Source organism: Phoenix dactylifera, chromosome 18 (assembly GCF_009389715.1).
Source record: "Phoenix dactylifera cultivar Barhee BC4 chromosome 18, palm_55x_up_171113_PBpolish2nd_filt_p, whole genome shotgun sequence".
Taxonomy (NCBI): domain Eukaryota; kingdom Viridiplantae; phylum Streptophyta; class Magnoliopsida; order Arecales; family Arecaceae; genus Phoenix; species Phoenix dactylifera.
Window position 1 is genome coordinate 5,357,945 of NC_052409.1, and position 17,751 is coordinate 5,375,695.

Consider the following 17,751-nt stretch of genomic DNA (forward strand, 5'->3'; position numbering starts at 1 on the left):
CGTCAGACTCCCTTCCGTAAGAAAAAGTATTTTTCTTTTCAATTTTTGTATGCATCTCTTGAACCACATTTTAGAAGAAAAAAATTTAATCCTTTTTCATACCTTTCCAAAATCAATCTATTGTTTTTTTTATCATCAACCTCGCGGCCCACGCTGAGGTCCTCCTCGAGCGTGGACCACGAAGAAGAGCCCTAGACCGCGAGAAATTATTTTATGGGAAATTATGGAAATTTTTTATGAAAATTATTTTATACTAATAATTATAATATTTTATACCTTTATTTTTGTATTATACTATAAATATAATATCATATTATATTATATCATAATACATTAATATGTTATGTTAAATAATTTAATATTATGTTATATTATGAAAAATTAATTTATACTAATAATTATAATATTTTATACCTTTATTTTGTATTATACTATAAATATAATATCATATTATATTATATCATAATACATTAATATGTCATGTTAAATAATTTAATATTATGTTATATTATGGAAAATTAATTTATACTAATAATTATAATATTTTATACCTTTATTATTGTATTATACTATAAATATTATATTATATTACATTACATTATAATACATTAATATGTTATTTTAAATAATTAAATATTATGTTATATTATGAAAAATTAATTTATAACAATAATTATAATATTTTATACTTTTATTATTGTATTATACTATAAATATTGTATTATATTACATTACATTATAATACATTAATATGTTATTTTAAATAATTTAATATTATGTTATATTATGAGAAATTAATTATACTAATAATTATACTATTTATACTTTATTATTGTATATACTATAAATATAATATATATTACATTATATTCATAATACCTTAATATGTTATGTTAAATAATTTAATATTATGTTATATTACCAAATATTAATTTACTCTAATAATTATATTACTAGTATGCTATATTAACATAATATTATTTTATATTACAATAATATTATACTATATCGTATATTTATGTATAATTTATGTTATGTTTTATTATGTTCTGTTGTATAATACTATGCAATGTCCTTTATTGGTAATTTTGTCATATAAAGTACTTTCTCAGTTTGTTTACCAAACACAAAACAAAGTACCACAGCACCTTTACGAATGTAGTTACCAAACAGCAAATAGCTTTTTATAACAGCTCTACTTCAGACAGCTCTACTTCCAACAGCTCTACTTTCTAACAGCTCTACTGCCAACAAGCTCCCCCAAACAGGGCCTTAGTCCCATATCGACTAGGCAGTCGAAAAGTCTATGCCTTATAAGGAGGGGAAACCTCTTTTCTCACGAGCATCTTTTTGAAGGGCAAAACCGTGCGGGTATCCCCCGTCAGCGCTGGACGCGCGGGTCGGAAAAAATTCCCGTCGTAGCGCTGGACGCGCGGGCCAGAGTCCCAGAGCGGACAATACTTCGTGGGGGATGCGGGCCGTTCTTTGTCGTCAGTTAGTTGGGACTGTGCTGTTGTCGGGTCGGAAGGCCTGCAACAGATGGCACTAGAAGGAGGGCCACCCGCACATAGAAAATCTCTCTGGGCCTGAGGGGCTGTCACGGGTAAAACCGCCTACTGGGGGGGCTATGTTGTGGGAAGGGCCTGAATTTAGTTCCATACCGACTAGGCAGTGGAAAGGTCTGTGCTTATAAGGAGGGGAAACCTTTTTCCTCACGAGCCACCTTTTGAATGGCAAAACCGTGCGGGTATCCCCCGTCAACGCTGGACGCGCGGGCCGAAAAAAATTCTTCCCGTAGCGCTGGAAGCGCGGGCCAGAGTCCCAGAGCGGACAATACCTCGTGAGGGACGCGGACCGTTCTCTATCATTAATTGGTTGGGACTGTGCTGTTGTCAGGTCGGAAGGCCCGCACAATTACCATGATAAAACATTACATTGATATCATCTTAAAAGCAATTTTATAGATGAGATTAAAAGGTTTTCTTGATGTAGTCTTGGTTGTTCGAGTACTATAGGTTGGACATTTAAGATAATACTTGCCACCACGAGTATTAAAACAGTTTTTAGAAGAAAGGTGTGATTCGTCCCTTTTTGTGGAGCATCATATTACAAGCCATTACATTTTTTATGCTATTGCTTTTAGCAATAAAGCAATTGCCAATCTTCTCATTGGCATGCTCTAAATCTAAATTAATATTGGCATAGAAGATAGACAATTATGAGAATTTTAAAATACCAAATTAGATGCAGGTTAACTACTTAATCTCGAGATCCAAAATTGACAATACGCCCAAATTAGCTTCAATGGTTCATTCATGATGCCTTTCAAATTTACCATAAATATCATAAATCTCCCATAAATTAGAAAAGTTGTATATATATTATCAACAACCCATGCAAGATTTAAGAAGAAATGACAATTAGGGGCTCGTTTGGTTCACGGGGAAACATTTTCTTTCCTAGAATATGATTTCTGGAAAGTAAATTCTTAAGAAAAGCATATCTGGAAAAGTACTTTTGCCATATTTGGTAGACAATGAGAAAGTGACAGATTTTAGAGTGCTTATGTTTGGTTGACCATCCACTTTTCTGAAAAAATTATGTATAATTTCTATTATATCCTTAATAAAAATTAGGTCTTTAATACCTCTTTAATACTTAAGGGATTTTTGAGAAAAAATAAAAATGGTTCCTATGAAACGTGGGAATCATTATTCTCATGAGAATACAACTTTTCATCTCTTCTTTGAAAACTCCTACCAAACAAGAGCTATCTCATTACTTTCTGTTGACCACACTTTCCTTCTTTCTTTTCCGCGAACCAAACGAGCCCTTAGTTAACTTAGGCCTTGTTTGGTTCCTAGATAATTTTAACCGAAGCATCTAAATAACTCTAAAACAGGATATTTATTTGCCTTTACCAAATCAAATATATTTTTGCTTATCAGGACCATCCAAAAATGAAGATTACAACCACCTCAAAGATGTAGACATTTCGAGCCTTTCCAGCACAAGCAAGAGAGGACTTGTGTGGGTGTCCGAGACTAGGACCCCCCCAAAACCCAATGTAGAAGTTAAGAGATGAAAGCGAGAGCTTGGCTAAGGAGTAGGGCCAGGAAAGTGGACAAGGACAAATAGCCCAACCACCACCACAAATGAAGCCGCGGGGCTCTCTCCGTTTCCAGGTAGAGTTGGGTCTGTGGGACGCGATGCGTTGTCCTTTCTCCACCAGAGCCATCAACCACTCTATTTGGTGGCTCTGGAATGGTCCAGCACAAACAGCCACCCATTTAATTAATAAAGGTTATTACAAAGTACAACCAACTTAATTAATAAAGGTGTTGACTCTATGGGACGATTCCTGCTACTGCTAGATACAGCTTGGGCATCTATACCTCCATACAGCCATGTTCATGTCTCTTATTTTTAAAGCTGTGACTGCTCATGAACAAACTTAGTCAACAAATATTTGTTGTAGAACCCATAGGTTTGGCCCATTCATACATTCGGATGATATTACCTATGAGGCTATCACTATGGATCCAAATCTAGCTATGAAACCTGATAAGATTAGTCTGGTTTGGATTGGTTCTTCAAATCTAATAGCTACCATGATTGTGACTCATCCATAAACATTGTTATATCTGCTACAGAAAAACAGCTTCAGATGTTATTTATTTTTGTTCTGCTGCATTCGAACAGGTCATTGAAGTGACAAGATTACTTATTAGTTTGTTTCCCTTCCTGTTTGGCCTTTTAAATGAGGAATTACCTCTCCTGAAGATGAGATTATCTGGGGCTTTATAACTGTGTAATTTGTCATACAGTGTAAATATCAGAAATGCCCATAGAGTGAGAGAAACCAACTTGCAGGTTAACAAGCAATTTTATTAGTTATCCATCACAACCCCCAAAAGATATCATAGACATTTTATTAGTTAGTAAATTAAGAAAAAAGAGCATATATCAAACTTATTTAATAAAGAGCTTCTTGAGAGAACAGTATTTGAAGGGCATCCAGTCAAATGAAAAATGCTCCCTGACAGCAGCATTACCTCAAAGGAGGGGTTCCAAGATGTCAACTCTACATAAACAAGCGTTCTATGAGTTATATTGAGCTTTACACTAATAAACAATGGCCATGGTACGAAAACTAGATACTTTTACATTTTTTTTGCTGATATATATCATTAGTAAGAGAACACGTGGTCTGAAACTTCAATTCCCAAAATCGGGTCGATGATTCTTCTCCATTCCAAATAATCGAGAGGCCGAGCCAGAATTAGGTAGGAGGAATCCATTAACGAAGAAGAAGGGTGCACCACTCACCCCTCTCGAACACCCATACTAGAAGGCCATAAACCAAAAACTTATTAGATAAATCAAATAAAATCACACCAAATTCAGGCCATAGGAACCAGCTTGTTTTCTCACCTTGAAGGAAATTCTTGCCGCGGTATCAGTCTCCGAATCTTGAAAGCCTGATAGAAATTCAGACAAGGAGCTCCCAACAACAGTCCCAGCAAGCTTTGCCATATCATCGATTATGGAGGCCCTTGACATGTTTTGTGTTGGTGCATTGTAATACTTTTCCTATTTAATAAACCAGCTTCCAGTATGGAGCTTCAAAAATGAACTACTGAATGCATTCATAATGTTAGATATTAAGGATGACAAATGCAGGAAGGTATATGGGTTTATGACTTGCCAACATAATATATTTCTGTCTGATCTATGCATAAAGGGACTCATCCTTACTAAATTAATCTATACAACTGTGCTTCTCATCATATCTTCCCCATTTTTTCTATAAAAAAAACAAGCTCAGAATTGCAATTTAGATGCAGAAATTAGAAGAGTAACATGAGTTGTAGATCTATTCTCCCAATCAACAACTAAACTGGATTTGGTGTATCATAGGGGATTTGGCTCTTCTATTGATTTCTATGGGTTGGATCAAAAAAAAATCTTGAATGAGGTATTCAAGTCCAGAGAAGATCATTTAAATTTCTTTGATATTACACATGGAAAATCCGTTAATAAAAGGGGAGGAAAAAATTGGCATAGCACACTGTAATCAGCCGCATTGGAAAAAGGAAAAGCTGGTTTCTTCTAATGTCAAAGAGAGCTAATACTCATTAGACAACACAAATAACTTTAGAATCACAAAGTAGACAAGCGTGAAATTCAGTATGCATAGCTGGCCAAGAGAATAGCATTAAAAAGCTGCAAAAAGGTGAATAAGATAATTGACTAATCATTCATCTAAACTACTCTTCCTCCTTCTAACACCTGATCATAAAACCTAAAGGAACAGAAAGACTCAAACTTGCTTGAAGTCGTCTTCAGTACATTCAATCATTTTAGATTCTCATAAGCCTTTAAAATATGCTGAGTTAGTAATATAATTGATGCAAAACAACAATAGCAGTAATATTCTTCTCGATATCTACCAATCTTATAGAATATTTTCAAATTTTAATAATATGATAGATACAAAGGAATCCAACTAAAAGATAAAGTTATCTTTGCACAACTCTATGTCATTGACTTGTGGGATTAATTTTACATTGTTCTAGTTCGTTAAACTTTTCAAAGGGAATGTTATTAATTAAGATTGATACAAAAAAAAAAATGTAGTCCTTAAAACATTTTACCAGAAGTTTTGAAAGAATAAAGTGTGACATGGTCCAAACAAACACTATTATTAACAAATGTCAGGCATGTTGACTTGGTGCCTCAGCAGTTGATGGGTCTTGGAAGCCTAGCTATTGTCGCATAGATCATGATGATATGGGAGTCACCTGGGGTGTCAATGAGTCGGGCCAGGCCTGGCCCCACTGCAATTTCAGCTTGTGTTGAAACCTCAGGATTGAAACAGGCCATAAGCTGTCCTGGGGTACCAAGCCTAAACTCTGGCCTGAGTTTTTCTTCTCAGCCAGGATTGGGCTCAAATCAAGCTCAGTTCTACTTTTACCAAAACCTTTTAAGCCCAGGTCAAGCCCAATAGCCTAAAACTAAAGCAGGATTATTTCTTTCTTTGATAAGAGCCTTCAAGCTGTGAAGGCTTTTCAGCCCACTAGCAGCCTTTGAGCTGCCATAGTAGCAATTTTTTACCTGTGTGTGCGTGCGTGTGTCCATATTTTCATGCATATACATGTCCATGTGTTTATGAAGATGTCTGCAGGTATATGAATATGGATACATGTGCCTGCATGTGTACTGGTATAGGCGCATGCACATGTAAAGTGCATGTGAATGTGCATATGTATGCATGTACATGTACTGCTGACTTATATGACACTTGTATTTATGTCTATTTGTGTGTAGAATACAATGTGTGTTTGTTTTAATTGTTTCATCTCACAGAAGCATTGGAAAAGTTCTTTCCTTTAAAATTGTAGAGCTGAGCCCAACCTCAAGCAAGTTCAATAACCAAAGTAGCTAAGCTGTCTCTAATACTTGAGCTAAATAATGATGGCAAATGCTATTCATATATCATATGTTGCTTATGATTTTAGCATAGATTTTCAATTTATTACATATCTTAACAAGCGTTGTTCATTGTTGATGAGTATTTGTACAAAAAATCTTCATTGCTTACTTCGAGAGACATGTTAAAGTGTTTGTTAATTAATTGAAGTAGATATAACAAGGGTGATTAAGTCAGTGGACTTGGCAATTGCTTGGGCACGTTAGGCTCTAGGATAAGCCCATCGCCCTGGGTGGTTTGACCACTATGATGACAAGAACGAAGAATTTAAACATAACAAGAGCTTCAAGATTTCCACCTAGAAAATCCTATACCACCAATCTTGAATGCAAAAGATGAAATAGAGAGTTGGTTATTTTGAAACTGTGGCTACAGTACCTGGCAGGGCACAGCAGTAAGACTGACACTGCATTGGACGAAGTGTTGGGTATACTGAGGGTCAGAAACAAAATATAAGAATGTTAAGGTGGATATGTGGCCACAGGTAAGAAACACCAAGATTTGCCTGATGTAATGAAGAACCAAACTAGTCATTATGTGCTTGTTCAACAATGAAAACAGGAGGCTGCCGGCACCCTGGTGCCAGTGCACACCTGCACCCCATGAACTGTGTGCAAGGGTGGGCATGGGAATAAAACACAACCAAAAAGACCTAAGAAAACATGGAAAGATGGCTCTCAGGAAGGATTAGCCCCAAGTTCTTGCAGAAGAAATAAATAAAAACTAAAAATGAGCAAGGCTTGCATGCTAAAATATATTTGTTCAAAAAAAAATCAAGTATTGGGAAAAAGTACCATAATAATCCTATTTAGGATTACTATTGCCTCATGCATGCTTCTTTCTAGTGGCACTGCAAGGAATTATGAATTGGTTGCATGTCACCTCAACGACTTGGGAAAAACTATAATGATAGAAAAATTTCAGCCCCAAGACATTCTTTGGAACACCTTCATTCACAAATAGATTGGTGAATCTCAATGAAAAGTTTTAAGTTGTTTGACTACATGAATGCCATTCATAGCTATGGTGAAACTACAGAGACTTTGCTATGTACCAAATAGAAAAAATAAAAACCATCTTAACTGAAATAGCTTTTAGTATTAAAAAGATTCAGACCTGATATTTAAAGAATAGCTCCAATAAGGGAAATGTCGAGGATTCATTCAAGTTGTTTGCAATATGAAGTGCACGACAGGCAAGAAAAGCATTATTGTGGTAACTGCAATTTCCATAAAGGGAATAGGTAAATAAAAAAAGTTGGTCAGCAAATCCTTTAATTCATTCAATGTTTCATTGCACATATAAAAATTATTGATGTAATCCTCCTTGATTGCAATTAGTTGAGAAAAGGCATTTGCATGTTCAAACAACAATGGAGAACAGGGGTGACCCAGATAAAACATATCATAAAAGAGACAATCTGTGAAGCAGTTGTTAAGTATTTTTTCAGAACTAATGGACATTGTCTCATGTTTTGTCACAGTTCCGTCACAATGACTTTTAAGCCCACAGACTCCAAACCTGTTGTCGTGCAGAAAGTCAAAACTAGAAAGCTAAGATGCACCAATAAGAACTTCAATTCAGGAAAATGTAATTTTCCACCACTTGTGCTTATTACTTTTGCAATAAGTAACAAAATGCTCAGTCATGAGAACAGACGAATCTGACAAAACCCATGTCAACAGCCTTAGGGAAATTACATTCCAGTTCTTGATATATAAAGTCCCCAAACAACAAGATTGTAACTGATAAGTTTTCATACCAACAATTAGAAGTCAGCTTTGTTATTCTTTGCAGTTCATTCTTATTAGGGTTTAAGACATTGTCACAATCACCCTTTCTGAAGACATTTTCCATGTAGGACTACTTCGTGTCTTCGTTGCAGCTGTGCACACATCTTATCATCCTCCATCGTTTTGTCTTTTTCTGAAGCAACCTTTTACAGTCCTTACAATGCATGGCACTCTTCATCATATGCTCATAACTGTTCTCGGCTTTCCGTGCTTTTTGTGGGCTTACACTTTACACCCTCTTAATTGCCTAACATTCTAAACCATTCAAACTAGCCAGCCCCATTATAGTCTATAAAGTTATTCCACTAATTTCAAATGAAAGATGTAACATGCCTACACCCCACAAGCACCTTTTCAATCCTTTCACTAGACTATAAATTTTATTTAATATGTTTTGATCTATTCTTCATTCTTCTATATAAAATATCCAAGACAATCAAAATGTCACATTGGGATGAAGAACATGAGCCAGCATCACTGCAGTAATCAAAAGTTGTCAAAGTCCTCCTATGTAAAAGATACCCAATTTTTTAGAAACAAACAAAAGTACCCGAGTTTGGAACCAATCAAGCCAATATTTAGTTTACTTGAAATTATCTGCTTCTGTTTAAAAACTGACATTATTTAAGCCCTGCAGTATCTGAGTTCCACCACATCATTGGCTCTTGGACAGCAATGCACGTAACTTGCAACCACCTTATCATTTAGTCTTCCCCTGTGCACTATCTAAAACATCCTTTGCCTCCGTAAGAGGTGTGAAGGATAGAAATTGAAGAAAGTTGCGTTGCTACACCCATTCCCCAAGACTACTGCGAATAACTTTGATGACATCAATGAAGAAGGCTTTAAACCCTGGCTTACTTTAAGCTATAGGAGTGTATGGTTCAGAAAGGTTCTGTTTGGGGAAAAACCCTAAGTCATATATCCACAGAGGCGCTCGGCCAAAGAGCGCCAGACCGGAAAGCCGCTCGCCGAAGAGCGCCGACCGGAAAGCTGCCGGCCAAAGGATGCCGACCAGGAAGGCGCTCGACTAGAGGGCGTCGACCAGAGCGCGCGCCAAGAGGTGCCCCACCCAAAGCTGCTCGGTTAGAAAGTGCCGACCAAAGACAGCGCCAAGGCGCTCTGCTAGAAGGTGCTCGCCTAAAGGGCGCCGACCAGGAGTACTTGAAGCAACCCCGCCACAGGGTGCCCCATTGGGCGACCAGCCCGGCTCGGCACTCTTGCCGAGCCGATGCCTTAACCAAATGTTCACCTCCGCCTAAAGTCCAAGGGACTGACAACTCCTACGGCTTGCGACCTGCCACTATCTCCAAGCCATCAAGGCATAAGATCTTCGCAGGTATTCGGCACGACCTGCCATTAATGCACGAGACTCTCTCAAGTCTCCGATGCACTCAGTCATTTAATGAACACGGCCCAAGACGATCTCCGGATCACTGACCATCAGAGCGCATGGCTCTACCCTGACCGCCGGTTCATTCGGTAATAAATGCACTTACCATCCACAGACCCCAGGCCCGCTACGGCCGGCGGTTCAACCACTCCACAGGTCCGATCGACCGTGACAACTCCCTGATTCCGGTCTGATTCGGCCCTGTTCTCCACTATGCCATAAATGGGCCAAATCGTGCCCAATTATCACAGACAGGGACAAATCCCCCGGTTACCTCCCAGGTAACGTAATCCCCTCCTATAAAAGGGAAGCTGGGAGAACCAAGGGGGGGGGGAACAAACAAAAAACGGAAACAGATCCCCGGGACTGAACCCGCTGGGAAGCATAGACACAATTGAGGACATCATCCTCTTCGTCTTCTTTATCTTATCCAAATGTTCTTGCTGTCTTCTCCATATACTCTCTTCCCTGCTCTCTCCACATACTTGCCCCCTCTGACTTAGGCATCGGAGGGCCGGCGTCGGGGAGCCCGGCCACCGATTTTCCTTGCAGGACTTGCACACCCCCCCGCAGCGGAGGACGCAGCCGGCCGGCGCACCGCCGTCCGCCCCCTATAGCAGCGGAGCTCCTCCTTCCCCGGCTTCGCGGCGGCCCCCGGGTCCAATTTCCAGCAACAGGTTCAATGTTCTTCCACAATGAGATAAATTGGTTTCAAAAGAAACTACATAAAGATCAAACTCTGCATTCCTGTACATGTAGTTAGAGGCATTATGGTTCAATGTTCTTTCATAATGAGATAATTTGTCTGAAAAAAACAACATAGAGATCACACTGCACAATTGTATCTAGGTAGTTAGAGACATTATATTTCATTGCATACAGCCCCAGTTTTCAAAGAGCTTTACTGCCAAATCTTGCAATAGGAATTCAAGCCCATCTATCCAAAATGGCATACGGGTCCAAACAGTCATGCACCAAAGTAGACAACAGTAAACAACAACTAAGAGCGGTTATAATCGCAACCTTCACATGAATAAGCCTTGCCAGTAACCCAATTAGCATGCACGAATAATTAAAAACTTCACAAAATTCGATATTTTTATGTAAAACCATTTGGGAACGCCTAGTTTCATAATCAGCAGAAGCACTTACAATCAAAACTCCACACAAACACAGTCTAAAACGTAATCGGTCATCCATCTCAGAATAGTCATGAAAACAATTCCCAATTACTCGATAGCTGAAGAACGGAGAAGAAATCGGCAGACAGAAGGAAATGGAAGCCAGAAAGAGACAGGAGAGCACGTACGGGAAGGGGGAAAGGGTGGACGACGAGGGAGAGGCGAGGGAAGTAGAACTCCACCGCCTGTTTGAGCGGCATCCACGAGTCTCTGCTGTCGGGGCACAGGGGATCCAGGAAGGCGTCCACCTCGATGGAATCGGTGACAAGCGGGTCGCCCTCGTAGACGAATCCGTCGGGCCTGCGTGGGATCGGGGTCTGAGCAAGAGAGCTATTGGAACACAGCAAGAGAAGAGGAGGAACAGCAACAAAGGGAGAGCAACGGCGGCTTCCATCGCCATGGCTCTTCGTTCTTCTTGATTGGGTACGGTGAAACAAGAGTCCCGGGAGGTGTGGAAGGGTTTTGGGGCAAGAGTTCGGAGAAAGCTCAACTCAGGCTTACGATAACGTTCTTATCTAACTTAGGCTTTCCGGTTTTCCCTAACTAAATATAGAAATTACACGATCAACTAATATATAATATATATAAATATATTATATTATATATACATTACATTATATTATATAACATAATATATATATATATATATTATATATATATATAATATAATATATACATATATATATATATAGTATACCGGTCTCAACTTTAGGAGATTTTTTTTTTTGAGATGAAGTCAACCATTCCAGTGTTGGGAGGGGAACTCTCGCACGGGCTAGTCATATTCATTTTCGTTTTCAATCTGCTTATAAATCTGAAATCTGAGACTGCAATTCTTGATCGTAATTTTCAGTTTGAGTACTGCATCGAACATAAAACTTGTGATTGGTTTCTTGGAATCTCTCTTCTGATTCAAAATCGTGGTGTAACATGTATCCCTCTTTGTTCCAGTCATGCAATAGATGAAATAAATCAAAAAATGGATTTGTTATTTTTGTTAGGTTCAAGTCTAGCGGAAATAATATTATACCAGAGATTTTGTCGACCGTTGAGGACCGACTACAACACGACAACTATCAAAGATGGTACGCTCTCTTTGGTCGCGACTAGAACAAGTGTTTCCACGACTTTACCACCCGGCCATCCTATTTGTTCCACTTAATCTCTTTTCATGGCCACATAACCCCACCCAGCCGTAGTGCGCTGGTGCCGCCCGGGGGTGAATAATTTTTTTTTTTACTAAAATAGATATATCATACATGTCGAATACGAATACACCTCAAAAAAGTCAAAGATAACAAGTTTCGAAGTATACCGAGTAATTCTTTCTTCCCTTGCCACAGGATCCTGGCGATTCTTTTTCAACTCCCAAATCCTAGCTGACTTATTTTAATTTTACTAATCAAATGAAATATAATTGGAAACTTAAATCTGTCTAAAAGTGATTAGATTTTTTTTGGAAATCTCTTTTTTTTTCTAATTTTGTGCTATGTACTATAAGTACTTTAGAAAAATGTTGACTCTTAATTAATTGGCCCACTAAACCATTCCCACCTAGTTTATTAAAACAATGACCTTTTTCTTGAAGCTGCTTCTAAGTTTGGAAGAAGAAAGCCTTATTCCATTAAAATGATCAAGTCACAGTGATATTTTAAAGAGTTATTTGATTTTTTTTTTTTTGAAAATTAGTGAGCTTTTGCTATTTTGGTGGGCCGGTTTTGCGATTTATTGTAATATTACTAATGGAATGTTCACTTGGCCTTTGCTATTTTGTAAGAATGAGAGTATATCAATCACTATGTTTGTTGTCGGTAATAATTTTTCAAGTTATAATGTTATTAAATATTATTTTCTAATGAGATAGAAGAAGAACAAAAAATTAAAAAAAAAATAATAATAGCATGAAGAAAGATAAGATAAAATCATGTGCCAAATTGAAATAGAAAATTTGAACCTGAACTTGAATTAAACTATTAGTCGGGGTTTTGATTCAAGTTTAGAGCTTAACTTTTTTAACGATATGTCTCATTATATGCGTTGCGAACGTCGCATGGATCGAGCACAAGTTTAGTCTATTTATAGCCCTAGGAGAGAGTGTTGGCCCTGAATAGATGGTGAAGGGAACAACTAGCGGGTGATGTTTGGATCCTTCGCAATGCAATTTCTACGTATCAAGTTTAATAAATAGATTAATAAAAATTTATAGGTAAAAGAGAATTTATATACAGACAAGCAAAGATGGAAGGAATCGATAGTTCGACATCAATGATTTTCTCAAACTACATAAATATTTATCCCTCCCCAACTAAAAATTATATTAAAAAATAAATCGAGAAAAATTAGGTATAGGATAAGTTTTAAGAAAAAAAGAAGAGAGCCAGCAAGACAAAGGACTGACCACACCAGTATTTAGACCTTGGCTACCCTTGGCCTTCCACCTCCGAGCTCAGTTAATATCCTCACACTGAGAGAGAACATATTATATTTAGCATCTCAAACATATCACTGCAATGCACTTTAACAAATATTCATAGATTCCATCTATGCTGAATGCTAAGAGATCTAAGCAAGCATCATCACCTGATTGCAGCATTAAAGCCTAAGAACACCATGAGCTCCCCCGCCCATAAATTGTTACTGCCACAGGCAAATTGAAGAATGTTAAGGGAATCTCTGTTCTTTAATATGGAAAACAGGGTTGGGTCCTTGAAAACTTACCAGATGGATACAGCAGCTACTGCTAAGAGAGAAACATATAGAACCAGAATTCTAGGCTGGGTTAGTCTGACGAATGGAATTATAAGTCAGCAATACGAAGGAGAGAAGTTAATGAAACAAATGGGTGAAGTGGAACCATGAGAGCAGAGGCTATGAAGCCATCATGATAGCAGAACCTATGGAGAGCCGGGCAAAGGCTTCCAGGTCCCTGAAAACCCCAGCTGAAGCCAGTCCAAGCACTAGCTATGTTGAGGGAGGCAGCTGCACCTACAAGGGCCCAACTTGAAGTGAACTGTCAGAAGCCAGCTGAGGAATATGGGAGATACCAAGGCCACTTGCTGAGACTGCGGCCATGGCCATGGCCTTGCTCTGGGCCTGCAAGAAGAACTTGAGGGATCATATATTGGGAAGAGCTGAGGAATCATATACAGTGAAAGAGTCCCAGCAAGCTCCGAGATCTTCTCGAGATCATGGTATGAAATAGGAAGAATATATTTTTGCTTCGGCCTATCAAAATCTACCTTGTTCCCAAGTTGTAGAAACATTGTGCAACTCGGATTGCAGAGGATCCTCTGTTTAGGTTGTAGAAATATGATACTTATATAGTAACATACTGGATTTGATACTCCTTTTCTTCTCTGGGATTTGAAGTGGCCTTAGGGAATCACAATTATCTGTCTTCCTTAAGGCAAATTATACTTGCATCAGGTGCACCAACATGGCCATGCATCATATCAATCAGCTCATCTGCTTCCTGATTAGCATGATACAAAGCTACATGCTATACATGGTGTAGGATATAATTTCTCCTTCCCACAGAGATGTATTTCGTAGATGCTCGGCATGTTCTCTTGGGAAGACAAGTTGGACTAGCAATATATGGTACCAGATTTTTTTGAAAAAATGCCAAGCTACCCTCATCAAGTAGCATAATTTAAATTATAATAGCAATCTAACAAAGAAAATTTTTATAAAAAAACAATGAACAGAATTCTCGATATATCATGTTCAGGTACCATGTTATTAATTTAAAATACATGATGCCTTTAATACCATGATGTAGTTTTTTGAAGAAAAAAAAATAGCATGATGCCGAAGGCAAGGCCGGCCCTGCTGGGCACCACAGCCTCTTGTTCTCCTAGGCCATCTCCTTCACAAACCGACCCAAGCTCTTCATCTCCCCCAGGTCTTCTCTCTCTCTTTTGCTTCTCCCAAGTAGAGGGTCCTCCAGCTGTTCTACGGCCATGTCTTCCTTTCCTCCCTCTCTTGGAGCCTTCTCTTCTTCCATTGCCGCCACTTCCATGCACTACCAAGAAACTTGCATGGCGGCATACGTATGATCAATTTGTTGTATCCACTCTCTCTCTCTCTCTCTCTTTATCCGCTTCCCTTCCTCCTCCGATCCTTCATCAGCCTCGTCAACAACAACCTCTCCGAATTAGCGCCGTCGTCGGCAGCGGGCCTCCCCATACACAGCCAGCACCCCCACCAGTCGTCCTTTCCTCCTCCTCCTCCTCCTCTCCTCTCTCTCTTCCTTCTCCTCCCTCCCATCACTTCATCAACCTCATCAACGACGACCTCTCCAAGAACAACATCATCGCCGGTGGCAGCGGTGGCCTCCAAGAAGCCGTCGGCAGCGTCATCGAAGCATCTCTCTTAGAACTATGAATTTTGGCATCCATTAAAAAAATGCGTCTCTCCTCCTGCCCGTAAGAGTGCATATATATTCAGAGAGGTGAGGCTAGGGGACCGTTAGGCAACTACTTTATACTTGATGAACGTAATTTAATGATAACATCAAACCAATGAGATCCATAAGAGCAATTAGTCGTCATACAAAATCAAAAGACCACATTGGACCTCGATGTCCATTATATCATTAGAGAAATGATCTGCATGACCTTTGGATTGTAGCCTTGTATGTTATGTATATAGTTCTTCGAAGAAGAAGCTCTTGATGTCCAAAGGGCTAGTAAAAATGGTGCACCTATGGGGACCACTTATCAGTTTCCATTTTCTCAAGCAGGTCCTCATGATAGAATGAGAGTATCTGCAGTATACCAATTATTAAATGGGAAGGACAGTGAAAGTTAAAAGCCCTCTCTAAAATTCAAGAAAAAATAAAAGAAATTCATGAAATTTTTTTTTGAAAAAAGAATGACTCCATTATATTATATATATATAATATATATATATATAATATATATTATATATATTCTTTATTTATTGCTTTATTATATATATTTTTTTTCAATTATATATTAACTTCTATTGGGGATGAGGGGGGTGTGATGGGAAGAGGAGGGGATTAGGATTAGGGTTTAGGGTTTTGGGGTTAGGATTATTCTTGTTTTTATGTGTTATGTTTTTTTTTAAAATGATGAGCGATCAATATTAATGCTAGGCTTTCAGTTTATTAAAAGCATTAGAGGCATAAATCCTCCATTGATCCCTCCATGAGACAAATCTAGAGGAATGTAAAGTTAGGTGGACTTTGGATACAAAAGAGTAATTGATATGGCTAGAAAGATGTGGTTGAAGATTAACTCTTTTAATTGAAAACAAATAGATTGCGTACTGATGAAGGTTTGGTTAGGTTAAGTGCTTTTTGTCTTATCATATTATCCACATATCATGTATCAAAGTTTGGGCATCCACGTTCACCTCACTCTGGCATGGGTGCCTCAGCATTCTATATTCTTGAATATTAAATGTAATTAGTAGTTGGTGTTGCATTGGACCTCAAATAATTAAATGCGCACCAAACCTACCATCCACCAAAATTGCACTGATCATAGCTTAGGATTTTAAAACAAAATTATGGCAACCTCAATTACTAGAATTTCCTATATATTAGTTAGTTGAAGTAGATTCAAATTAACTACTTTAGCATTAATGCGGGCATGCAGTTTTTAGTTTAAGTAGTTAACAATTCACTTTTTGTCATCATGACAAAACTAAAGCATCCAAGCCTTTTAACATTAATGCTTTGGGATATACATTACATATCTAAAAATACTGGGTATCATTAAGTGATCAATTTTTGTGGCAAGAAAAAATTTCTTTAATTTTTAACAAATGTATGCTCTCATATCATACTAATTAACTAAATGAGCCCAAAGACTTAAACTTACGGAGAATGCTTTAATAATACATCAAACTTAATTAAAACTATGGCTTATTGTGAAAAGAATAATTATTCTGTTCATTTTGAAGCATCTGCATGGATTCTTTTTTTTTTCTTTCTTTTCTTTTTTCCACCCAATCTTTTTCTTCCCTAGTAGCCCTGTGCATGCCTATCTCAACTGTTACACTTTTGACTTCGGTCATTTGTTGATTTTTTTATTTGGTGTGGCCACGTGCGTGATAGCTAAGATTAGCTGTCCGGCAACTCCAGGACAAAGTACTGGTCAACATTAAAAAAATGGTCAACATAAAAAATGGTCACAGCGTAGCGTAGGCTTGCGCATATACAAGGATAGGGCGAGGGACCACATAATCTTTACGTGGACCCACCATAGGTAGTCGCATGTAGTCTTTTCCAATGGCAATGGGTTGGGTACAGTCTTACCTTGGGATAGGGTGGGACAGGTAAAGTATAAATAGGATGGAATTAAACTATAAAACTATTTTTTTTAGACATATATATTAAATAATAAAATTATAAAAATAATTTATCAATTACTTCATATTATATTAAATAAAAATAAAAATCAAAGAATATAAAATATAATCAATCAAATTTTTTAATAATAATAGAACATATAATAAATAAAAAATAATATTTTTAAAGAAGTTTAAGAAAAACAATCAACTAAAAAAAATTGAACATAGCCTGTAATATTTTTACATATTTAATATATTTTTACAAGTAGAACGATCGGAACAAAAGATGAGATTGAAAATTTGTGAAGAGTTTTATATATCCAAATCGGAATTCGGAGCGGATTTTATCAATTTCTACAACTGCCTAGAATCCATTGTAGGTCGGGTCGGATATCCGATAGAGTAAAGTAAACTACCACTTCTATACTTAGTGATTATATTGCAATGATTCGAAAGGGCTGACCCAAACAAAATATGTATTATGGACTTTAATTAATTCATTGAACACTACTCAGCTCATGTGATGTATACAAGAAAATACTATTGAATATTTTTTTGAAAAAGTCT

General features: G+C 37.6%; 1 pseudogene; it reads right to left on the reverse strand.

Moving 5' to 3' along the window:
* Window positions 1–3,946: 3,946 nt before the first annotated feature.
* LOC103722799 lies at window positions 3,947–11,351 on the reverse strand (annotated as a pseudogene).
* Between the last annotated feature and the right edge of the window lie 6,400 nt (window positions 11,352–17,751).